This window comes from Chelonia mydas, chromosome 22 (assembly GCF_015237465.2).
Source record: "Chelonia mydas isolate rCheMyd1 chromosome 22, rCheMyd1.pri.v2, whole genome shotgun sequence".
Taxonomy (NCBI): Eukaryota; Metazoa; Chordata; order Testudines; family Cheloniidae; genus Chelonia; species Chelonia mydas.
Genome location: NC_051262.2, coordinates 3,717,958 through 3,744,724, shown reverse-complemented (window position 1 = coordinate 3,744,724; position 26,767 = coordinate 3,717,958). Strand labels below are relative to the sequence as shown.

Below are 26,767 nucleotides of genomic sequence, written 5' to 3'. Positions count from 1 at the left end.
TCACTGACTAATTGTTTCTAATTTTTAACCAACAACGTGGTAACAGATTTCAGAAATTACTTACAAGGTAGTGGGCGATTTGCATAAATATCTCATGTACACTATGCCCTAGAGCTCATACTGCTTATTTGCATCAAGAAAGGTTCACAGAACGCGGATGCTGAAGATAATCAGTTGATAAAACAGAGAGTGCATATTTCCAGTGAAGGCCGGAAGGGAACACATAGGTGAAAGTATTTTTACACACAATGGCAAAAAAAGCAGCAGCCTGGATTTATGCAACCACTTCCAAGGGAACAGCTCTCCAACTGTCACCAATCAGATGAATAAAATTAATACAACAGCATTGCACAGAAAACAGTCATGTATTCGGACGTGGATACACATAGCAGGTGGTCAGTCTAGAATCCCTCACGTTTTCTTTTGGCCAGACTGAGCTCAGGTTTTTGCTGGTGGAAATCCACCTAGGGAGCGCTGGAGGTGAAAAGGTGACCTGGGAGGGGAGTTTGCAGCAACAGAGAGAAGTCACCATCTCCACTCCATTAGGGCACAACAAAAGGAGGCATGACCTGAACAGCTGCAGCATGTCCCCATTCTGCACATCACCGCAGCAGCTTCAAACAGCAGGGCACCTATAAAATCTTACACCCCACTGACCCACGAAAGCTGCCTACCCTCAACCACGCGGGAAGGGATGTGGAATAAATGCCTGGAACTCCCTCTCCTCCCAGAGGGAAGGCACAGATTGCAGGGGGATGTAAATTACCAATCCCTTTTGTGAACCTGGCCCTTCCAGAGCCCGCACCTGCAGGTTACACTTGAATGGAATTGGAGGGGAACTCGTGATCAGTTCTGACACTGGGCTACAGCACTACAGAGTCAGCAAATATTTATGCTACACCAGTGGCTCCCAAATTTTTTAGCCTAAGACATTGGCTGTAGGAGCAGCACCTGAGGCTCCCTCTCTAGCTTAATGAGGGGTCTCTTTGCCCTCTGCTGCCCACGTGCCAATCAACAGTCCTTGCTCAAATTTGGCAATGCCTTCACGTTCTCCCCAAGGCTGAGGGTTTACAACCGGCTGGAAAATTTAGTGAAACTATAAGTTGCTGAACAGATTTTAAATCAGAGAAAAGAAACCCAAGCTGTGGTCTCCTGAGCTCGGATTTATTTATTACTACTTCTGTAACTCAAAGCCTATTTCATATTTACACAATAAAAAGTACAAATGCACCGAGCGCCTTCGCAAGCTGATCACAGACGACTGGGGAAGTGATCTGGGGAAAGCCAGAGCAATTCTGAATGAGCTTCACTCGGCTTCAGGTGCACAAACAGTTCAAACCCAAACCCCAGTGAATTTTAGTAAGGGTTGGCTTGAGTGCATACTCAGGGCTACGCTGGCCTGGCTTTGCTCAGGCGTGCCCATCACAGGATACAGAATTCAAGGTGGAACTTCCAGGGATTGTAGAGCTGTTCTTCAGTTAGAATCTGGACCAGATCAGCAGTCATCTGAAATTGTCTCTCCCCTCATGTCTGTCCAGTGGCCTATGAGCAATGAGCTGGGGGCAGTCTCAGTGCCACTCTTAGTGCACTGGTGTCCACATCCCAAAGTCACCACATCTGGCCTCTCCAACGGCAGTCTCCTCAGAGAGCCGAAGGCCTGGGTGGGCCATAGAGACCGAACTACTTGCCAAACCTATAGGTGGGCCCAGGGACAAGACACATTAGCAGCATGAAAGGCAGCCTGGTCCAGATTTTTAAAGGTATTTAGATGCCTAAAGACACAATGGGATTTTCAAAAGCATCTAGGAGCCTAACTCCCACAACAGGGGTTAAAAAATTGCACTGAGTGCCTAGCTCCTCATTGTGATGCTTCTGAAAATCCCACTAGATGCCTATATATCTTTAAAAACCTTGCCATGACTTCCTGGACTGCCTCCTGTCCCATAGAAAGAGCTGGCAATCGGACACCTTACACCAAGGTTACAATGGCTACTTTTTAAACATTACCAAGCGGTGTCATTACCAAGTTACCACCACTAGCACATAAGTAAACAGGAACAGAACCAACAACACTGGATACACCTGACTTGCATTTACACCTGGATATCTACTCCACACTGAGCAGATCTTTGTCTGATGTCTGAAGCAGTCTGAGTCCCTGGAGTCAGAATCTTTCTATAACTTTCTGTGTTTTTTTGTTCTCTGGCTTGTGGGGTTTTGTTTTATTTAATAAACCACATGAATGGGTCTATCTGCTCTTATCAGTCCATAACTCCCATTTTAACTGTTGGTCCCAAGGCCAAAGCAATTCTGCAAATTCAGAAAAGCTCTTAACTATTTCAGCCCCAAAGCGGAATTCCTTTTTTAAATGTTTCCTTACCAGCTAACTCTGCAGGCTGAGACTGTTGCTCAGCGTCCCTGACCGAGGGCATGTCTGCCTGCGAGCTCTTGGCCAGGAGACCATTGGGAGACTGCTGCAGACCGAGAATTCATCCCTACTCCCACCTTAAAGGCTGCTGGTCTTGGAGGAGCAACTTGGACAGATGACTACTGAGGAGTATAAAGATATTGCTCAAGCATGCAGGGGTCTAATCAGCAAGGCCAAAGCACAATTGGAATTGCAGCTAGCAAGGGATGTGAAGGGTAACAAGAAGGGTTTCTACAGGTATGTTAGCAACAAGAAGGTGGTCAGGGAAAGTGTGGGACCCTTACTGAATAGGAGAGGCAACCTAGTGACAGAGGATGTGGAAAAAGATGAAGTACTCAATGCTTTTTTTGCCTCTGTCTTCACAGACAAGTTCAGCTCTCACATTGCTGCACTGGGCAACACTGTATGGGGAGTAGGTGAGTAGCCCTCAGTGGCGAAAGAACAGGTTAAGGGCTACTTAGAAAAGCTGGACATGCACAAGTCCATGGGTCCAGATCTAATGCATCCAAGGGTGCCAAAGGAGCTGGCGGATGTGATTGCAGAGCCACTGGCCAGTATCTCTCAAAACTCGTGGCCATCGGGGGAGGTCCCGGACAACTGGGAAAAGGCGAATACAGTGCCCATCTTTTAAAACGTGTCTGGGATGAGAGGATTTAGCTGGGGATTGGTCCTGCTCTGAGCGGGGGTTGAACTAGAACCTCCTGAGGTCCCTTCCCACCCTGATCTTCGATGATTCTACGGTTTTCTGACACACTGGATGATTGCCTTCCCCTTCAAATGTCAGAAAACCCAGGGTGGGTCGGGGAAGGTCAAGGTCCACCAACTGAGAGTAAAACTTCAGGAGTTTCCATTTCCCATTGCCGGCAGCACGTGCTGACCTTGTGTTGCAGGCTCCAGTTTGTTTTGGATGCTGCACTTCTGTGCTCTATATACAAACGTTGGTTCACGACTCTGGGCTTCAGTCTGAAAGGGTTGGTGTGACTCAGCAGCATGAGGTGGGACGAATCCCTGACCACAGAAGACGAAGGGTCAGACAGGTTATTCATAGGCCAGATGGTTTTTGCATTCAGGCACGGGGCAGAGAAACAGCAGCAAATGCATCAAAGCCTCCATCCCTGGCAAACTGGCCCAGCAGTCTGGAAGAAAGTGACACAGTAATGGACTTACTATCATCTGTGTTCAGGAATCATACCAAGGAACTGAATAATCACCAAGCTATTAAACAGCTACAATAAAATCCCAGACTTTGCTCTGAGAAATATTAAAGCATGGTCTGAGGAGAGCTCTTAAGAAATGGGAGGGGAACAGAGAAGGAGCTACGGTGAGTTTATGTCAAGCAGAGGAGACTGCGGGAAAAATGCACTAATGGGGAAGATGAAGCACAAATTCATCCTGTCAGCAGGGCAAATATTCTTCTGGGGAGGAGACTAGAGAGTTCAGAAAAAGATAAGAGACTGCTGGGCATCCCTGAGGAAATTAGAGGGGAAAGCTCCCAGGGAGGTTAAAGGAAAGTCTCCCCCACCACCCTTCATGGAAGCAGTGTGTACTCTTGATAACAGCTGAGACCTGAGACACTGGACACCTGGGTTCTATTCTCGAATGCCATCGATTCACTGTGCAAACCTGCATAAGTCACTCACTCCTCCTCTCTGTGCCTGCTTCCCCATCTGGAAAATGGCAATAATACCCAGCAGGGTGTTTGGGAGATGAGCTATTTTCAAAGTGCTTTGAGATTCGACGACAAAAAGGTCGCTGAAGGTCAGTATAGTGTTGGCTAGGCTCACCAAATTCCAATAAAAGCAAAGTAACTGTTATTATATAGTCACTTTCTTATGTATAAATACACATTTATGGCCAGATTTTCAAAGGAATTCAGCTCCCATTTAAGTACCTACATGAAGTGACTCGATTTTCAGAGGAGCTAAGCATGCGGCTACTCCCGCTACTTCGTTCTCAGAGAGGCATGCAGCACAGATTACTGTGTTTAACGAGGCTTCCGCTGTTTGACAATAGTGGTGTTCTTGGTTGCAAAACAGGGCTGCAATCGTGTATTGTACAGCAAAGTCGAGCTTGGCTCACTAAACATTTACAACTGCTCATGTCCAGGTATGGAACAAAAGAGACATTCCTGTCGCACAGAAGGCAGATTAGACACATTAAGCCAAAAGACAAAAATGCCACAGCAATACATAGAATATAGATGTATCATTCTCCTTTAAAACAGCTTACATTCTATTAAAGAGCAATAAGCTGCCACATCCTGTTCTCAAAGCATCCCTAGCACACCTGCTGTTGACAACATTGTCAATAATGGGTGTGTGTTGGGCTGCTCCAGGCTGGCAAGCAGCCTCTGCACCCTGGCTTCCCAGTCGTCAGATAACGCGACCCCACTGGTTTCACGAACACAATAAGCAGAGGTAATATGGGGAAGATGATCCTCAGAGCAGTCAATGCATCTCAGACAACTCCTCCTGCCTTCAGTTTGCCAAAGGCACACTACACAGACACTACGCAGCTCAGGGGATAGTAGTTAAATAGCTCTTACCCCATCACGATCGGCAGGACATGGCTTCATTGTTATCAGTTATTGGTACTGCAGTAGCACCTAGGAGCCCCAGCAATGGACCAATACCCCACTATACAACATGTAGCACAAATAGTTAAGAAATCCAGGAAGCAGAGATTAGGCCGGGTCGCCCAGAACAGCTGGTATATTCTTCTCATTAATGTCAGAGGGGGAGGGGCGCAGCCGCGCAGAGCTCTTGATTTCATTGTTGTGAATGCAGCTGACTTTCTGAAAACGTTGGCATGATGGACTAGCCACAGTGATCCCTTCAGGCACAACCACGGAGAAATACCCCTTTCAGCTGATCAGCTCTGAGACTTGGTCGGGGGAGAAGAGAATGGACACATCGGTCCATCAAGCTGCAGGCTCTTAAATATACCAGGTTCTGCTTTTCTGTCTCAACCACAGACCAACCCCAATCACAGCATTCTTCTAGCATGCAGGAGGCCCAGAAGAGGAGTCTGGAAAAGGGGCTGGCCCTAGGTGAGATCTGGGATACAGGTGGTAAAATTATAGGAATTTGAACCTTCTTCCCACTATTATTTTGGCTTCCTGTGGGTATCCCACAATCCATGAGAGAGTTGCCCAGAATACAGTAGGCCTGGGTAAAGTGCTAAGAACTCAGTGATACCTACCCATACAACAATCCAGCACAGCGCAGACACATGGCACAAACATGACTATTTCCACTGCAACCCCAACAAGGTGAACACACACAACTGGAGTAAGATGCAACAGTTTAACTACATCAAGGCATCGTACCTTAGTGCAACTTTCTGATGTAGGAAAGCCCTGTAGCTGAACGCATTTGAAAATCTGCCTTTGATGGGATGTCTGCCCCACACTGGCCAGTAAGGGGTAAATAGAGCCCTAGAGAGGCCATGTGAAAAGCAGCCCATAGGAGAGGGGCTGTGAGGAGCGGCCAACCAGGGACCAGCAGGCCCACACAAGAAGAGCCTCAGGGCAGAGCAGAGTCAGTAGCTGCCTGGAGCTTGAGGAGGGAAGACTGCATCTGGCGTAGACTGGAACCCTGTACCATTTTGGACAGGCAGTACAGGCAGGAACTGGGGAGAAGGGAAGGAGCTCCAGATGGGCAGCTGAGACAGAGGAAAGTGCTGAGACTGTGGGGAAGTGGCCCAGGGAAATGCAGTGATAGTAGAGGCAAAGGAATGCAGTAACCCTTTGGAGGGTCCCTGGGCTGGGACCCATAGTAGGGGGTGGGCCTGAGTCCCCGGCCCACACACTCGCCACTGGGGAAGCGGCTGGACTAGGAGCTAAACTCCCCTGGCAGGGGGGAACATAGACAGTGACATGGACAGAGGGCTGAGCCACGAAGCAGATGCTGCAGTTCCTGACACTGCGAGAGGGGTTGCAGGTGGACTGCCGAGAAGGAGTGATGGGGTGCAGACCGCAGAGGGGGGGGTTGGCCTCCAGCTAATCTCCAAGACAACCAGCAGGAGGCACTGGATCAGCGGTGAGTGACACACCCCATGACACTGCCCCTTAGAAGATATTTCAGCTGGCTTAAAAATAGCATCTCCAAGAGGCAGAATGATATGCAATCTTGTTAGGTCTCCAGCAAGAAGGAGGAATCTGAATTACTGTCACTCCAGGAGTCTTATCTGAACAGCTCCTTCTGATGTGGTACAACCCAGAAGGAAAAGGTGCATCTCAAATTTAAACCTCTCTTTTGGGAACTGATGCAACCATAAAGATCCTGTACCCAGCTTGAGGCAGAGACTCAGAGCCTCACAGCACAAAACCACAAATGCCTGCCTTCGCTGAGAAGGGAAAGTGGCAAGTAGAGGGGGACAGCCCCGGCATTTACTTGCTCTACCTGAAGCACGCGGGCAGTCGGGGGTGCTCTTCCAAGAGTACGCAGAGGGGCAACAGAGTGCTCAAGGCTACCTGCTCTTACTGTTCCATGCCACCAAGGAGCACGGAGCACTCCTGGGATCAGTAGTCCGCTTCAGGCTGAGCAGGAAGCAGAGCAACTAGAGTCTAGACACTAAAGAGTTAACCACCCCCCTTCCGAAGAGGGTGTCTGAAGAGCAAGTCATATTGGTGGTGCCTCTACCCCTTACACCAGCTAGATGGAGAGCAGGGAGCTGGACAAAAGAAACCTTCTGATTTAACAGTCACCTGCTAACCAAGTTACCAGGGATAACATCTTGGCAGGAGAGAGGAGGAGAGCAGAGAACACTGGGCTTCCAATTAGGTCACTGCCTCTGGGCCCCAGGGGGCTTCCTCTCCAAGTCCCCAATCTTCGGCATCTGTCTCTGGCTAGTTACTATCTAGCCCCGGAAATGCTGTCTTGCTAAGGGGCACTGGAAGCATTCCTGAAGCAAAGCAAGTTCCCCTGGCTGAATCTTTAAGGTGGAGGCTGTTTCAAATCTGAAAACCTGTGTCTGTAACCCCCACTGGAAACAGAGCGAGGTTTTATGCAACCGATCTCGGGAGAGGCAGAAGGGGATATCTTTCTAAAGCACATTGATTTCTCTCCCATACCCTTATTCTTGCCTATTTTCGTTGCAGCCCAGGTGCTCATTGTTATTTGTTCTGCTGAGCTTTATCTCATTGTTTTTTAATTAATTTGATTTTCTCACATCCCCTACAAAGCCTGGAAAAAAATCTCTCTGATCCCGCAAACTACGCAGCTCACTCTCCTTCGGATCCCTCCCTTGTGACTCACAGCTTTTGGCCAGACTCCCAGGGCCAACCCCCACCCTTGGCCTTGGCTCCCAGCATTGACTCCAAACTTTCCTATACTCGATACACATGAAAGAGCTGACAAGATGCACGTACGATAATCTGATTATCTCCTGACCGCTCGCCATCAGAACTCCCACTTTGTACCACCGTTACATCTGAGTTAGACTGACCCCCATCAGGGCAGCAGCCTGTCATTCGAGTTATTTAAAGCATCACATGAACTTACACTGCTATACAAGTTTCAGAGTAGCAGCCGTGTTAGTCTGTATCCTCAAAAAGAAAAGGAGGACTTGTGGCACCTTAGAGACTAACCAATTTATCTGAGCATAAGCTTTCGTGAGCTACAGCATGCATCTTATGAAGTGAGCTGTAGCTCACAAAAGCTTATGCTGAAATAAATTTGTTAGTCTCTAAGGTGCTACAAGTCCTCCTTTTCTTTTTACTGCTATACAAATAATCATACTTGGCTCTTCTGAAGCCACTCCCATCCTAGGGCCTCAGTCTTAACCCAGAGACGGCTTTGAATTCAGTGTGGATCTCTACACACAGCAGCTGGGCCATCCCCTCCACCGTAGCAGTTGGCTTCCTGTTGACCAGCCAGCTCCACACTCCCAGGAAGATGCAAGGGCAGAGCCTAAGTTAGTGCTGCAACTACCAGCATTGGCTTTGGTATAGATATGCACTTGGATACTCCCTGCCAGATACAGGGAGTACAGTTCCCGGGCTTATTCTCTCCCTGCAGAGCTCTGGCAGAGGGTCTCCTGCCGGATCCCCAGGCGAATGAAAGCAAGACTCGAAGCCAGTACCTCACCGTTTACATGCTCCCCACCATAGATGCATCCAATCTGGTTTCCTCCCAAGCACAGAACCACAGAGGGCAATCAGGCCCAGAGGATGAGACCTCCTGTATGATCGTGAAGAGACGACTCGTCATGGAGAGGGGTGGTGTCCAAAGAAAACTGGAAAAGCTCTCAATACAACCGAAGAGAAGGCTCAGAGAAAGGAAGCTTCAGTGATTCAATTACTTGTTCTGAGACCCAGCTGACATGTGGACAGTGTTTAGAAAGAGTTTATAGCTAACAATGGAAAAACAATTTGTTTATCTTGAGATTAAAGTTCTTGGCATGTACTTTCCTCGGCAGGATAGGGGATATAGCCTTCTACCCCTACAGCCTGACAGCTTTGACCTCAGCAATGAATCCAACCACAGCATTACAACAACAAAGAAATTTTAAAAAGCCCTGCATTTAAGGTCTTTAGCTGGGGATTCAGCGTTTAGCACAGAACTTAGTGTAACACTGTGTGTGTGATCAATCCTCTTGCTGTGAAACTTGCATTGTTATGGAAAGCGGCTCTAAAGTTTAATGTAGGAGATGGAAAAACAAAACCTTGAATGACCATCTGATCCATTTTAAACAAGCGGGGGGGGAGGGGGGGGGTGTCCCACGACGCAGTTTCATTCAGTCCTAGCGAGCAATCAGGGACATTTCAAATGAAAATATTTTATCCAACCGCTCTCCCACATTTACTTTTTCAGCATGGATCACCTCCACAAATACTGTACAGCACCTGCCAATTCAGTTTTAGGCTTCAAAATGTATGCTGAGTATTTTCTATATCAGGAAGGCAATATGGTTGAGTGACTAGGGTACAGAACAGGGATTAGGGAGACCCTGAGTTTTAATTATGGCTCTAACATTGCTTTCCTAACCACTGACTGCATAATGGTGGGTAAGGCATTGGGACACAAAATGATTTTGTTTCCCCATATGTAAAATGGGGTTAAATACCATACCTGCCATGCTCATGGAGTCTAAGAGATTTATCCATCGTGAAGCATTTGGAGAGCCTCAGTTAGAAAGCTCAATGTATACACGGTGACTGTGCTTAGTGTAAATATATATATGTCTAAGGCCTGGATAACATAAATATCTATTTGTCCTTAAAGCCAGGATTTAACATTTTTTAGGTCAGAGCTGCACAAGCTGGGAGACAGGGCCTTTCCATTTCATGCCAAACCTAGCTTAATGAAATCCACAGGAAAATGTTGGTAACATCAAATATGAAAATGTGACCCACAAGGAGGGTCTGGTCCAGTTCCCACCATACACATGTCCAAGTGAGATCAGTTTCCAGCCGCTGCTTAGCACTTCTCTGGATGAGGTAATAGCGAAAGACAAGGCCATGACTTTGCTTAATCCCCCTCAAAACAAAGCAGTTTAAAATAAAACACACACATTAGCTGCACAACAACAATGCAGACCAAAACATTCTGAAAAATTCAGAGTTGCCAGGAGAAACTTTGGCATCTCAATTTCTTGCCTTCAAGAAAGGGTACAGATTCAAGTCGTGGCAGACTTGGTTACTGGAGACTGCTATTTCTCACGCAGTCTGGAAGGTAAGTGCTCCAGCATTGTTTGCAGAGTCCCCTGGGCTTTCCAGTGCTGAGGACTGCACACCATTTGTGGCTCATTCCCCAACATTTAATCAAAAACTTGCCAACAAGAAATAGGCACCATTAGATCTACAATTTCTGACTTGTTGCTCTCAGTGGAGATTGCAGCTTAATGTACTTTATACATTTCTAGAACCCAGTGCAGAGGAAAGGAAAAATAAACCCTTAAGGCACAGCTGTGGTCAAGAATGAAAGATTATGAAAGAAAGCGGAAGGCAGACTGTGGTTCACTAATGACCATTTCACTTCTAAAGGTCTCATCTACCCCGGAACATCCTGAGACCACTAATTAACGTACATGACTAAAGCTAGAGAAGCTGTTTTAACACAGACCAAGTTTAGACCCTGACTTCAATTAGGTGCCTGGCACTTCAGATTTGGTACGTGAGGGATCAGCTTGATTCACATTGAACAGCTTCACCTAGCCACAGCCATGGTCCTCTGTACAGACATCAATGCGGCAATGCTAACCACTAAACTGCTAAGCCTTTCCAGTCATTGGTGACCAACTGCACTGGTCCTTCCTTTAAAAATGATACCGTTCCTGAGAAACTAGATACATACTGAAATAATATTAATGACTGAAACCTACAAGAGTCGATGAGTTAAATGACTCACTCTATCCTCTGGTCACCCTGTGGTTCTGAGCTCTCATCAGGGCCTGGGGGATTGTCGGAACTAGCGGTTTTTTAAATTGAAGTAACTAACTTGCTTATACACGCTAGTGTGAAGACTCCACATACGTTTGTGATTTATCCTGGAATAACTCATAAATGACAGTTAACTGGAGTTAAAAACCTCTGGTGTAGACAAAACCTGAGAGAAACAAACAGGCGCCATGCAAGAGAGCCACTATAGGTCCTCTGACTGCACAAAATGGCTCCCTGGGCAGCTCATCTGGGTTATCAGGTCCCATGGAATCATTCTGGGGGCATCCACACACAGGGTGCCTTGCAGCTGTGCTTATTCCACTGCATGCTGGGACTCTGCAAGCACCTATCTTTATGAAATCTCGTTCAACTGATACAACTGTCCCATCTACACTGGCTAAAAGCCACTGTAGCATGAACTGATTCAGCTGGACCAGAGCTGACGTCTTCACGACAGGTGTTGCAACAAACCTGTACAATTAATGATGGCCGCCCCCCTGGCACAGCTGTTATGTGTGGATGCAAGATGCCGCAAAGCTCCAGATGGCCAGCTGTTTGTTGCAACATTTAACATAGACAGGGCTCGTATATACTAAGATGCTGAGACACAGTGAAGTTGGAATATAGGACAACTTGCACTTAGATGGAAGTCCATATCTTGCCTGGTTTTAACTCAAACCCAGAGTGTTATGTCAGGATAGTTTTTTGTCTTAGCTTTTTACCTTGCTTAATTAACGAAGTAAGTGACCCTACTCAGACAATTAGCAGCTCCTTCTGAAGAACGACCCATTATTACCAAAAAAGGCTAATCCAGATATTGCAGCGTACCAGCTTCAGACGTGGTTAGCATTCTAGCTCTTTAGCAGCATCCCCTCTGTCGCCCCCGCACACTGCAGTCTCCCCTGCGCGCTCTCCAAGACATTTTAGAAATCCATATCTAGCTAAGTGCATCAAATTTCACCCCAATGCAAATTTAAAAGGAGCACGCTATGGGGAGTCCCAACTGAGCCAGCTGGAGCAGAGAAGCCTTGTCCTCTCTTCTCTCATCCCACCCAAGCACACAGACAGCAGTATGAATGAGGTAAGCTTTTTAACAAATTGAAATATATTCAGGGTTTGAATTAGGGCAAGATGCCTGCAGGGCTTGACACTTTGCTTTTGATGGGACCAAGTGACAATACACATGTTTTCCCTTAACGAAGAGAAATGGAAGCAGCGGTTGTTTGGCTCCTAATTGATAATATTGCCTATTCTTTTAAGTAAATTAACACTGTTCCTGAAAAGTACCCTGCCCAGCTAGGATGACACAGAAATAGTAATAGAAAGTTTTAATGACAAGTTTGCAATCTTCCCCAAGACCCCTATCTCTCTGCTTATCTTCTGCCCTACACTTGCTCTCATTTAACCTTCAGGTATCCACTTCAATAACCAGCAAACAGCAGTAGTGGACACTGTCAACAACGGGATACAAAATCCCCACCTCTGTTATGCTCAGGACAGTTCTCTCTTACTTACGAACACATTTGTATAGTTCTCTCAACTAAGTATCCAGCTTTAACCTACTCTGCATTGAGCCCTTTCATAAGTGACAAGAGCTGGCTGTAATGAAAACGCTGCGCTAATTAGCCACTCACCAGGAAAAAGAAAAATGCCTCCATAATTTAGACCCTATTAGGCAAACGCTTGGTTGCAAGATAGCCTTCTTAAAAGGCCAACATGAGTTGGAGCAAGCTGCACAGCTAAGGATACTCCATAAAAATCTCTCAGCCTCTGCTCCTCAGTTGTCCATACCTAGGGACTACCGTGACTCAGCCACTGCTATACTGCATGGGAAGGATTTGGGGGTGTGAGGAGAAATCTTTCAAGTGGCTGGTTCCCCAACCACGGAGGACTTGAAAGAGTATTGTCAACATCTAGAAATACCCCTGGAACAAGGAGCATAGGTTTGTAAGATCTTTCCTGAGTCCAACCTCCCCTTTCTGGGTTGTTCTTCCCCATCTGTTCTCTCCCTTATTCTTCCTTTGTTTCCAGGTTCTATCCTCCCATCCTGCATTGCTGCTGAAAGCTTTACTAATCGTTTCAAAACGTAGTGTGGTCCAGATAGGGACTGACTGACAAAAGGAGAGAGACTTGACAGTGCTAGAACACCTCAAAGGTAAAGAGATTTCCATGGTGCAGCTCATTTGAGAGCATTTTCTGCTTCTGCAGCCTGGAATAGGGTACCATCTGGATTGGTAGGAAGTGATATCACTTCCTGTATGACTGAATCATTTTCTCCCTAGCTTCTAGACTCTCCTCTGCAATCTCTCCGCTCCATGTGCTCAGCAGCAGAGTGAGGTCACTAGAATTTGAATCACTGATGTACTGCTGTGAGGGAGCTCAGGAGATTAGTAAGCTTCACTCTCCATGTGTTGCAGAAGCATTCAACTCTCCTACACACAATGACAGATACCCATGAACTTGCTAATCATTAAAATGCATAGCTGTGCATAGCTAACTAGAACATCCTCTGAAACAGCGTTCATAAGGAAAAATCTTGAACTACAACTGTGCTTCCAGGTGCCATTCACATAAACAGGGTAGATTTTCCAGAAAATGCAACATCTTTCAGTGGCTAGACTAGATCAGACCATCTCTTGCTGGCACTTGGAAACACTGCTTACTAAGCACAGTTGGAATACTCATGCTGTCCCACAAAATATGAATGACAGACTCTGGATAGTAACTTAAAAGAAACCAGATGTCAACTAAACAAACAGACCAGCACAAATAAAAAGTTAAGAAATACGTAACTTAATTGCTCTGGCTTTTACTTATGGAGTCTTTGGCATGAGAAACTCTTTCTACTGCTGTGGAAGCAAACTCTGCTCTTCGATTATTCAGCAAAGTTAGTTAGGGAACTATGGGTTGTGTTTTGTCAGCATTTCAAACTTTCCAACTTACAGTAAGTTGCCTATTGAATGAGAAAGAGAAAATTGATGAACAGGCATTAATGTGTGGCAGGGAACTTGTTTAAACCAGGACACAGAGAGTACTGGTTTTAGGGAAATCAATTCAACCCAGTTTTCCAAGCACATGAAAAGAATATTTAATGTTTGCCTCCACAGATCTGTGTAGATGGATCACCAAGGTTTAGTGCTAAATGATCTCTCTCAAGACCAATGATTGGTTTAAAACAATCATGGAAACTGCTTTTGATTTTTAGAAGTTAAAAACCGTTTCTCTTCTGATTATTAAGCCACTCATGGATGTAGGAAACCAGTTAACAGTCTCCAACAGCAAGTCCCTACTGCCCCCTACAGCCAGTGTCTCGAACAAGGTCTGACTCCAACAAGAGAGCCTTCATCGGGTGATTCAAAAGGTAACTGTAACCAAATTATTTTCAAATGAATTTCCCACTTTACATGTCGGTGTCTCTTTCCTGATGGACAATGATGCACAGGTGGCCTGCAAAGAAAGTAAAAAGAGGACACAAACCCATTTTCTTCTTTGTGCTGAAAAGAGGAGGCCTGGAAAGGGTTTTTTTCTGCTGCTTTTTTGCCTAAGAAATTCAAGGCTTGCCAACTCCAGGTGTCCGAGAGAACTAACGTGATGAGGGTCCCACAGCTAGCAAGAAAGCGAAATCTGACTGAGACAGGAATGGATCTATTCTGAGGGTTCAGCACACTAGTTTTTTTTTGGTTTTTTTGTTTTTGGTCTTATAAACACAGTTTTACTCGAACATGCTAGAAACACAGGGGAGAAGAGATGGGATCAGCTCTCGGATGAAGAACAGCTGGCAGAAGCTGAACCCGGGCAAGACAGAGGTGACGGTGACAGGCATAGGGAAGTACTGTGAAGAGCTTGCAGCCACAGTGCAATCTCTGTTGGTTGAAGATACATACCCACAATTGGTGAATTCAGTCTGCACTCTAGCAGTAATCTTGGATCCCTTGCTGATGCTGAGCTCTCACGTAGCAGCATCCATGAGTAATGCTTTCTACCACCTCTGCTTGGCTAGGAAACTCCATCCCATCCTGGTGGATGAAGACCTGGCCTCAGTTATTCAGGCCTTTGTCACCTCTCAGTTTGATTACAGCAGTGTAGCGTACCAGATCATGAAGCCTTCACCACTTAGGAAACTCCAACTAGTTTAGAATGTTTCACTGCATCTCTTCAGCAACGCAGGCTTCCTCGGACTTATCAAACCCATCCTCCGCTCTCTACACTGGTTTTCCATAGAATTACAAATTAAGTTCAAGGTCTTGGTCTTTATCTTCAAAGCGTTACAGGGCCTGGGCCCCAGACATCTAAAAAAACCACCAAATCTCTGGGACAAAGACAGTGGTCAACAACTCTGCTCTTCTGACACAACTGGAACCCGCAACAATAAGAGTAAAGCTCGTCTGTGTGGGAGACAGAACCTTCTCCAAGGACAGTCTAAGACCATGGAAAAGCAAGGACCATCACAAACCTCCCCACTTTTCACTCCAAATGCAAGGCATTTTGACCTGCCCTCTCTTACATAAACACACTTCTCCCTCTGGGGAGAGGATGACGAAACAAACATGTGACAGACGCACAGTCACATTGCTCAATGCACGACTGGATGGCGCTTAAATACTACCATGATGAGTGAGGTATAAAAACTATGACAGTGAATGACTGAGAAAGCTCCTAATCCACTTCTCCAGGTCCTCCAAGGAGACCTCTAGCAAAATAGGGAAAACAAGTCAGGAGTTCCTGGTAAAAACAAAAATGGCCTTCCTTGTCCATCAAAGAAGAAAGAAGTGTCACTCCAGTCTCTATGAATACTGGTGAAACAAAGGCAAGAGTAGAGGACAGGACACAGTCGCCTAAATACTATGTCGTCGGCTATTGTTATAAGAATCAAGAGAGATTGATAGGAAGGATGATCACCTTTGGGGCACAGACCATCTTTTTGTTCTGTATCTGTATAGTGCCTAGGCCCATGACTCAGGCAGCTAGGTGCTACACTAATACAAACAACAACAATAATCCTGACTCAAGTCCAGGCAGACCTCTTCCTTCTAGTTTGGAAAATGAAGCCCTCTACGTTGTTTCCTTCTCTACTCCAAGTCGAGAGCTTTTGCCCCCTTTGTTCTACTATGCAATCTGGCCATTGCTGGGGTGAGAGCCTTCTTCTCTGCAGCCCAAGTTGTCAGCAACAGCCTTCCCATATCTCTCCTCCTCAGTTCTCCACCTCACTTCCAATCTCATTTTTAAATATGTATATATTAATACATGCATGTTTACCCTTGTTCAGACCACGTAGTTTCTTCCCCCACATTCCCCCCATGAATATTTTGGGGCACAGTTTGCACGAGAAGTGCTGTACAAAGTTAAGCTGCATTGCATTGCTGACTGGACCCCTGAAGGGGCTGGGTTTAAATGTGGTCAGGACACCACCTGCTGATGGGACGAGAGATGTTTAGTGTAGTCAAAACAGACAAATGATAAATAATGACAAGAATGGAAAACCAAAGACTTCGGGCCTGGAGAGAAGGGCAATAAGCTACATACAACATCCCTCACCTGCCTTCCTCATCTTTCCTCCACTTCAGTTCACACTAGTCACTTTCTTCACTGCCTACTCTCACACTGAGCTTCCATCCATCCCTGACTTACCAGAACTGGCTCAGATACACATCCTAGAGCAGTAGAACCCCTGTCTTCTTCTGTTAAAGGGACAGGTCATTTCTATAACTTCTTCTGGCATCTGGCTTCTAATGGCCACAAACAATGTATTGGATAAGTGATGTAGCCACTCTATTATGGCAGCATCATCCAAGACATCAAGCATATCTACCCACCATCACAATGATTAAAAGTCCATAACCAGATGGCATGTTGTTATTCTTGAGCTCCACAGGGCTGAAGCCCCAGTAGTAAAGATATAAGTTAAACCACCGTGACCACAACAAATCCTGTTGTAATGAAGAAGGATCTTTCAGTTCATATGGCTGTTCTGAAGGACATATGAGAGCTGATCCAGAGAGACTAGGGGATACAGATCTGAGTTGTCTGCCGAGAAATGCATCATCAATCCAAAATAAAGTTCTGCACCACCTGTTGAACTGTTCCTTAGAAAGGCTGTGTCTGATGTGCCATCTGACAGGCTCAACAATTTCAGAGAAGAGGCATCTTGACTTAGCTGGTGTTTTAGGTGTGACTTTGAGATGCAGTTGTGAAATAAGCTGTCTTGATGGCTGACCGTGCACAATAATGTGCCCAGAGCCCTGTTTTTATGCCTAATCACTGAAGAAGCAATGCCAACAAAGACCAGAGGGTTAGAAACTTGAGTTCTCCGGGTCGCACCAGTGATGAGACAAATGGTAGAGTTGATTGCTGAGCCTACCTTGCCAGAACGACAACTGGAGCCCCATGCTGCCACACAATATTCAGCAGATGCAATAATCGGGGCATTGGTAGATTTCCATAAGGTTGCAGTGCTAGTACAGCAAGATTTGTCAGAAAACCTGCAGAGGAGTACAACTCTTGACTGCATTTTGCCACGTGTCTTCTTGACGTGTTGTCAAAAGGACAGAGAGTGGTCAAGCTTTATCCGCAAATAAGTAGGATACAGTTCAACAACGATCAGCTGGTTGTTCAGAAGGAGCTGCAGTGCCAATGAGATTCAAGTGGTGAGATGGAAACAAAATGGCACCATCTTTAGTACAGTTAGTTTAAGTCACCACTTCGGAAAGTACTTGGCCAAGGTGTCAAGATCAGATGACAGGCAGGACTCCAGCTCCTCAAAGCTCCTTCTGGCTACTTCCAGGCAGATGTCATCAGCATACACGAATTGAGTTGCCAAGATGGGCAGCAGATCAGCTGCATGTATATTAAAGAGCACCAGAGCCAGTGCAGATCCTTGGGAAAGTCCATTGTTCATATGACATGGTCGATCCGAACCATCTCCACACTTGATGGTCACTATTCTGTTAGAAATCATCTGCATAATAAACGCTACCAATTCCTTACCTGGGACAATGCAGTATAATTTTAAGACTAGTCCATGGTGCTGCACTGTGCTGACCTTCTGTCCTGCATCCTCAGTAAAAGATGTCAGTCTAATCACTTGATCCTCAGCACTACGACTTGGTCAGAGTCCTGCCTGGTAATAAGGTAACTGTGGGTTGATTAAAGGCAACGGTCATTTAAATAAAAGCTTCTGAACAGCATATACAGAAAGCTTCAGTTTCCTGTGTTGTCAAGCTACACCTACCTAGCTATAAGAAAAGGAGGACTTGTGGCACCTTAGAGACTAACAAATTTATTTGAGCATAAGCTTTCGTGAGCTACAGCTCACTTCATCGGATGCTTGCAGTCTGAATGCATCCGATGAAGTGAGCTGTAGCTCACAAAAGCTCATGCTCAAATAAATTTGTTAGTCTCTAAGGTGCCACAAGTACTCCTTTTCTTTTTGTGAATACAGACTAACACGGCTGTTACTCTGATATCTAGCTATGTTATGTGCCCCTCAGCTGCGGCCAAGGACCTGGGGCTTAACGCTAGCCATTTCCATGGCACTTATCATCACAGTATCCAAGCTTTGCACATTTTAATTGATTAAGCCTGACACAACTCCTCTGAGATAGGGAAGAGTAATTATCCCCATTTTACAGATAGGAAACGGAGGCACAGAGAGGGAAAGTCATTCACTTAAGGTAACCCAGGTCTGACCACATATACGCAGGAATTTAATCAGAGTTCCAGGCCTCCCTAAGTATATTAACAAGCTTTAATTAAAATACTTTCTTTTATTTATTTTAAACCTGCTGCCTATTAAGTTCATTTGGTGACCCTTAGTTCTTGTGTTATGAGGAGTAGTAAACAACACTTCTTTATCTACTTTCTCTACACCAGTCATGATTTTATAGACCTCACTCATATCTCCCCTTAGCCATTTCTTTTTCAAGCTGAAAAGTCCCAGTCTTATTAATCTCTCCTCATACGGAAGCCGTTCCATATGCCTAATCATTTTTGTTGCCCTTTTCTGAACCTTTACGAATTCTAATATATCTTTTTTGAGATGGGGTGACCACATCTGCACACACTATTCAAGATGTGGGCATGCCATGGATTTATATAGAGGCAACATGATATTTTCTGTCCTATTTTCTATCCCCTTCTTAATTATTCCCAGCATTCTGTTCACTTTTTTGACTGCTGCTGCACACTGAGTGGATGTTTTCAGAGAACTATCCACAATGACTCCAAGATCTCTTTCTTTCTTGAGTGGTAACAGCTAATTTAGACCCCATCATTTTATATGTATAGTTCGGATTATGCTTTCCAATGTGCATTACTTTGCATTTATCAACATTAAATTTAATCTGCCATTTTGTTGCCCAGTCACCCAGTTTTGAGAGATCCTTTTGTAGCTCTTCGCAGTCTGCCTGGGTCTTAACTATCATTAGTCATTTTGTATCATCTGCAAATTTTGCCACCTCACTGTTTATCCCTTTTTCCAGATCATTTATGAATATGTTGAATCGGACTGAACCCAGAACAGACCCCCGGGGGACACCACTATTTACTTCTCTCCATTCAGATAACTGACCATTTATACCTACCCTTTGTTTCCTATCGTTTAACCAGTTACCAGTCCATGAGAGCACCTTCCCTCTTACCCATGGCAGCTTACTTTGCATAAGAGCCTTTGCTGAGGGACCTTGTCAAAGGTCAACTACAGATTAAATCAGAACCTGCCATGGTCTTCAACCCTCGCAGAGCACTAAGTGAAAAGAACATGTCCTGCAAAAATAAAGGTGTTCTGTTCCATCTAAAGTCACCTAATTGAAAAAGGAAACATACTGATTCTTCTCCTATGCGTTTACCCCTTATGTAATTGATTTAACAGTAGGCTCCTGCATTAACAGTTTGTAATCGCTAATTCCTCTGTCGAAAGGGTTTGCAGGAAGTGACTTTCCCTTAACTTCAAGGGGTGAAGTCCCCACTCTGTGTGTGACATTCCCACAAACTAGGGGCCTAGATGCTATAGGGATGGGCCCTGTGATATCCCTCAGATGGGCAGAGATTGGAAAAAGCTATGCTTTAACCACAGATACTGAATTATTTTAAAGATCCCTGATTGCAACAGGTTAACACAATTTCATAACTTGGTTAAAATGCTGTTTAGCCCCCATCTACGCAGGCAAGAGAAAACTGAATTATAACCTGGCAAGGAACTAAGCCTCAAGTTCTCCTTGGTTTGTGTTTCCCCTACCTCAGGCCTATTTATCTCAATTTTCTCCTGCTGACTCCCATCTTGACCTTGTGAACCTGCTCAAGATGCCAACTGCTTGTTTGAAATCTTTCAAAACAATGCACTCTTCTGCAAGCCTTAGGAACCTCTCAGATCCAAGTGGGACTTAGCCTGTTATCTCCAGTGACAGGCATTCTGTAAAAGCAGAGAGACAGAATCTCTGAACTGGGTCAGCTAAAGTGATCGGTCTACAAATGAAGCTACCAAGACCATACAGTAATTTGCTAGTCACCAAGAAGGACCACCCACACTGCCAGCACCAACTGTGCAGCAGAGAAAGTAGAATCAAGTGATGAGACTCCACTGATTTCTGAAGCCTGGAGCAGCACGTAACAAATCTGGGAAGGCAAAGAGAAAACTGCAGAGCCTAGTCAAGGAGAAGTCTATGTTGCAGTTTCTGAAGCTCTTCAGAGAGCAAGGCAGATGATACATCAAGGGCCTCATTTCCTTATAGGTAGAATTTCCTTTAAAAAAAATGATCATTTTTACTCTGTGAAAGTGGGACATAAACTGCCAAAAAGGGCTGGAGGGTTGGAAGATTTCTCCTTGCCGAGTTCATTACTTACCCTACTTACAATTTTCTCTGTGAAATTTTAATTAGATGCCGGCGTAGAAAGCTGATGAGATTTAAGGTCCCATAAGTCATCTATATTCTAGTAAAGAGAGGCTTACCCGACTCTGAACCTTCACATAGCCACTGTACAGTGACAGCTTCTGATCCGAATGGCGAGGACTGTTGCTGACAAATAGCAGGGAATTAGTACCTCGACTAATCTTGCTGATCACATCCTGGCAGTGCAACAGGCAGCTGTCTGGGTCCCTACTGGGTCTCATACTACACTCCTGTTGCCTGTGCATCCCCCGCCCCCCCCAGTTTCCATTAACCCTCCTACTGATGCCCTATAAAATCAGGACACCTTGTCGCCCTCGTCTTCAGAGGTGTGACCTCCTCACTTTCCAGGGAGAGGAGGAGCTGCAGAGAGGACCATGGGAGATAATGCAAGACTCAAAAGTCGTCACTCGCCAGGTGTGAGATAATATGCACCTGGACAAACCTCTATGTTCCAGTTGTCACGCCGACCATTCTTTAAGCCACAGCTAATGCAAGTCCCTGTTAAAATCTTTTGACATGATCAGTCCTAGCCCCACATTCTCAGCGGGGCCCATTTTTACACTACTTACACCCTGTAGTCTACAAACCACACGAAGCCAAGTTCTTTTCGCTCTCCTTCATTGGGTAAAGCAAACTGGAGGCCTGTATACACAGGTGTGTGAGAGATGCAAATACAGAAGAGAAAACCGAACAAGCCTCTTCAGGAACAGAAAAAGGCATCTGATGCTTTAACAACACAAAGTGCTTCTATAGCACCTTCCATATGAGGATCTCAAAGCAGTTTATACACAGTTCATAGGCACTCCCAATGCTCCTGGGAGGTAAGTTACTATTCCCACTTTGCAGATGAAGAAGTGAGGAAGAGGGAGGTGCCATGACTTGCACAGCAACTGCGTGGCAGAGCTGGGAACAGAACCCAGGTCTCTTCCAAAGCCCTGTGCAATTTCTCCATCCTCACTTCACTTGCTTCTGGCCTATCTTCCTGGGAGAAAAATTCATGCTCACTTCAGGTATATCAAGGAAGTGGAAAAAAAACAACAAAAAAACACAACACTTTGCTAGCCATTCAGGATAGGCAGCAAATGCCAGTGCAACCTTGTGGATTAACCCAGCATTAACTGGAGGAAGCTGGGAGGTTTTTCTCTTTCATAAGGGAAGCCAAGAGCATAACCGCTCGCTCTACATTACAAGTTTGGTTCAGCAACAGCAAGATGCTATCCGTGAGGTGTGACACAGGCAACAGCGTATAACAAAACTACAACACATGGAAATAGAATAAAAACCTGTGTAAAAATTTAACTAGCACTTTTTGGTCCTCTGATGATTTAGTTATGGATGCCAGTTTATGTATTGTAAAGGCAGGAGACAACCCTATAAAGGAAAGTTTACTAGAGTAATAAAGTGAGTGTTTCAGACACACCTTTGAGGAAGGCTGGCCCAGACATGGTAGGGTGCAAGGGGAAAATGATCCTTCAACTTGCGACACTTAAATGCTGCCAGAGAGGTAGGATGTTTGAAGTGTAAAACAGATACTGAGCCCGCAGGTTTCAGCAGCATCACTCCTTCACCCCGCTGGCTCATCACTTTTCAGACATTACAGGGACAAACAGTATGATCCAACAATTAAAATCAATGGGGAGATTCATCAACCTCAAGGGGAGTTAAATCAGGCCCAAAAGCCAGACTTAAGTGCAGCTCAAGGGATCAGTAATTTTCTATAAAGCTTTTAGTGGTCCCAGGCCTGATTATCCAGGAAGCCCATCTTTCCCTTTATACCCTACTGTGGCATTTAAGACAGTCTGGCGGGTTTCTAGGCTAAGAGTCTCCGGGGGCAGGCAGCCTTAGGTCTCTCTCAGCATTGCCTTTGGAACTCCTTCGCTCTTGATAATTCATAGCCTGAGTCTAGTGGCCTTCAGGTAAGGATGCAGTCATTTGGCTTTGCTTTGGTTTAATTTTTCTCCACTTTGCCATTTGATGTCATTAATGTATTTTAATGCTGTAAATATGCTCTTACCTTCTATGGCCACAGGCGCTCTACTGGACATTAAATACAGGCCCCAAATGGCCATAGCATGTAGTTTTGATAGAGGAGCAAACTTTTCCCTTGGCACTGATAAGCACGTTTTCTTTTCTAAGGTCTTATCAGCACGCTAGAGCAACCTGGCCTGGGAGAGGTTAAACCAAACGGCCAAGTTTCCCTCTGTCTCACGTGTGCATGCTGTTATTCCACTTACTGCTGTAAATTATTCACATCAGAAAAAGGCATTTCAGGAAACTGTCCACATCATTTCAAGCTTCAAAATATCAGTTTATTATTTATATGGCACCGTTCACCCCAAAGCCCTTTACCAACAGGAATCATTTTACAGTGTAATCAGAGAAACGCAGCCACTTCTGGAGTAAAACATGCCAGCTGTTACAAAGCATACTACAGCTCTACATAATTTAGGACAGGAGATGAAGAATCCCACTGCCAGGGGAATGGTCAGGGGAAATTCAGAGAGGCAGAACGGAATTATCTGGGTTGGAAATCTCGTCAGGACACTGCAACAAAAAGGGCCTTTTATGGGATCTTTAGTAGCCAGAAATCAGCAGGGTTGGGGTTTTACGTTGCAGCTGAAGGATGACGCCACTGGTACCACAAGGCCCCTAATCATGTGGGGCATTTGTTTTGTATGATTCAGAGGGAAGAACACCTATTACTGAAAAAAGAAAAGGAGTACTAGTGGCACCTGAGAGACTAACCAATTTATTTGAGCATAAGCTTTCGTGAGCTACAGCGTTACTCTGAAACCTATTACTGAGTCACCCACACTGCTTCCTGCAGTGCCTAGGGGATATCTCACACAAGTGTTTCCATTTTACTTTTTATAGTGTCAAAGCACTTTACAAACTTGAACTACTTTCCCTCTGCCCTCCCCTTGTGCTTTTACCGACCCTTCCATCCAAGGTCCTCAGATGGGTTACATACACAAACTGAAAAGGTGTACTAGTGGCACCTTAGAGACTAACCAATTTATTTGAGCATACGCTTTCGTGAGCTACAGCTCACTTATGCTCAAATAAATTGGTTAGTCTCTAAGGTGCCACAAGTACTCCTTTTCTTTTTGCGAATACAGACTAACACGGCTCCTACTCTGAAACCAGAAACAAACTATTCCTCACAACATGCCCACAGGAAGGTATTATCCCCATTTCACAGATGGGTAGACTGAGGTAGGACAGCAAAGTGAGTTGCCTATAGCTACAGAGGAGACAGTGGCAGAGCAAAGATTACAACTCAGGAGTTCATGGCATCAAAACTACACAGCCCAAGGCAAATTGTCAACTGTTCACATGCTAGGCCTCAGTCCGATGCCACACCTGAGCTATTGCAGGTGTCGGTACTGCTGGAATACTTGGCATTTCAGAAGGCTCGATCTGCTGTGGCTGAGATATGGCTTCCTTGCACCAGTGGAGCTCGCTCCCTGCAATGGTCCCTCCAAAGCTGGAATCTGGTGCTGTTCAGGTGCTGATGCAAGGCTGCTCTTTTTCACAGGCCTCTATTTTATTTTCAGGGATGGGCCGTCATTGAGATTGGACAACCAAGCATGCGAGGGGCAAGAATTTTATTAATATGTCTGAGGGTTAACTAGAGCCATTTGAGGTTGGGGTTTTTTTTTCCCCCCAAATATATTCTTAGACCACTAAATACAAGATCCTGGACCTGATATAAATCTAGAAGAATAATACTGCTGCCATCAGACTGATGATAAAGTTATACGCTGCTGTAGCAAGATGGTAAAAGAGAAATCAAATACCGGTGCCTAAGGTTTCTCATTACTCAGTGCTATTACTATGGAGAGAGATTCTGGGATTCTAATGCAACGATGCCACCTTGTGGAAATCACTGCATCTCATCACCCACTGAAACAGACAACTGGTAACACCCATTGTTTCATGTTCTCTGTGTATATAAAATCTCCCCACTGTATTTTCCACTGCATGCATCCGATGAAGTGAGCTGTAGCTCACGAAAGCTTATGCTCTAATAAATTTGTTAGTCTCTAAGGTGCCACAAGTCCTCCTTTTCTTTTTGAAGACAACTCAGAAGCACTGCCAAACAATACCGAGCTACAAAGCAAGATTCCTTTGAATTACTGAATGGTAACCATGCAAAGGATCTCATACAGACAGCAGCCTCTGTAATGCTCTCTATATTTTGGACGACAGGAACAATCACCTTAACATACTTTCTTGCAATGAACTAAGGCATTTTCCTACTATTAGGATATGACATCATGGTAAGGTAAAAGCTTCCTATTTATAGCCACCTGCTGTATGGTACAAGTTTTACACAGCTAATGGATTGAAACTGGATAGCATGTTTGAGCCTACTCAGTGCAAGAGATAGAATTTGTGGTTCTAAAATCAGTGTTTTTGAGACCAGATCAGAGATGTTGCTCCCAAGCCTGGTGCCAAACACCCTTTGGAAAAAAGCCTTCCCACAGTAACAAAGGAGAGAGAACAAGAGGGGAGGCAGGAGGAAACTCCAACTCCAAGCCACTGAACCTGGGCATGATGAAGAGCTGGGTTCCCTATAAACAAGCTCAATGCAAATCTCACTTCTGTAACTGATGTCTAGATACTACATTGAAAGGGGCATTTGAAACACCAAAAATAGATAGATTGGTGATTTACTGATTAGGCTAGTACAAATTCCTCCACAAATCCCTTATTGCACTAAACTGTCCTCCATCCCTAGGAAAAACAGAGGCTTCACAGCCATTGGGAGATGGTGAGATTCCTCACCTAGTACATTTGACTATTAACCAGTTATGCACGAAAGAGTGTATTCACTACAAAGCAGACAAAAAGGGAGATAAACCCAGGTGCCGTGTGCACCAGACATTCAAGGTCACACGCATGTATAGTCCCACTGCTGACATGTTACTTGCCTGTCCTACAAGAAAACGTTAAGCCCAACAAAAAGAAACTGAGACGTTGTCTGAGAATGAGAGGAGGCTGTCATAGGAAAGGTTAACTACTCCACAAAGGTTACTGGTGACATCCTAATGCAGGACAAGGAACCCACGAGTGTGTACAAGTGAAAGAGAGAATGTTGGAATGGATAAGCATAGATGTTCTTTTGTTTGAGCCATCTCTCCCTCTCTTTTCCATCCCCTCCAGGTTTGCTGCTGTCTCTTAAATTGTGGTGGGGATTCGACTGTATCAAAAGAACCAGCATAAAGGTTATTTTCTGGGTACGGATGCAAGGAATTCTCCAAATGTAGTAATAGCCTGCATTATGTACAGTCTCCCATCAATGGCCTTATCTTCAGAGATGGGTATGTATCATTAGCCCCATTTACAGATAAGGAAATTGAGACACAGGAAGTAAAGTAACTCATGCAAGGTCACAGAGTGAAAGAGTGATCAGCAGAACTCAGGTTTCCTGACTCCAAGTCCCCTGCTCTAACTATTAGAGTTTGTCGCCCCATAGATCTCGAGGTAATAAATGAGAATAATTTGGTGTAGAGGTTAATGGAGCCCTAGTGAACTACAAACAACAAGCACTCTTCTGTTTCCCCCCTTTACATACCTAGCACTTTGATGACGATTTTCATACTTCGATCTCAGAGCGTTTAATAAGAGTGGGAGAGCATCACTATCCCCATTTTCCAAGGAGATGGCACTATTTTGCCAAGGAGTCACACAGCGGATATTGGCCTCCTTCATGGAAGTTACAGTGTTTCTGCAGAATTCATGCCCCTTGGCTCAGCTACATAGGTCCCATTTACAGGACTGTTTGGTTTTATGCAGCACCTTTCACACTCACCACATCCTAATAGGCCTTCCGAAGAGAGGCAAGTCATCCTACCAGGGCAGCATGTGTATCTGACTGCACACACAGCAGCTGTTTGCCCCCGACAGTAGCTCAAATGCCATTCTGGAGAGGAGGAGCATGTTGGGGACAAGAGCATATTGACTGGGATTATCCCTTGTTTTCGTTGGTGAATGTGCAATGATATTTAACCTTTCACCAGTGCAACCAGAAGGAATCGATAAGCAGAAGGATGGCATCTGCAACGT

The 26,767-nt window shown here is 45.1% G+C and overlaps 1 protein-coding gene across 2 annotated transcripts in view; it reads right to left on the bottom strand.

Annotated features, from left to right (window-relative positions):
* Window positions 1–26,767, bottom strand: part of DCPS (decapping enzyme, scavenger) — a 64,822-nt gene that overhangs the window by 26,554 nt on the left and 11,501 nt on the right. The gene's annotated exons all lie outside the window — the stretch shown is intronic.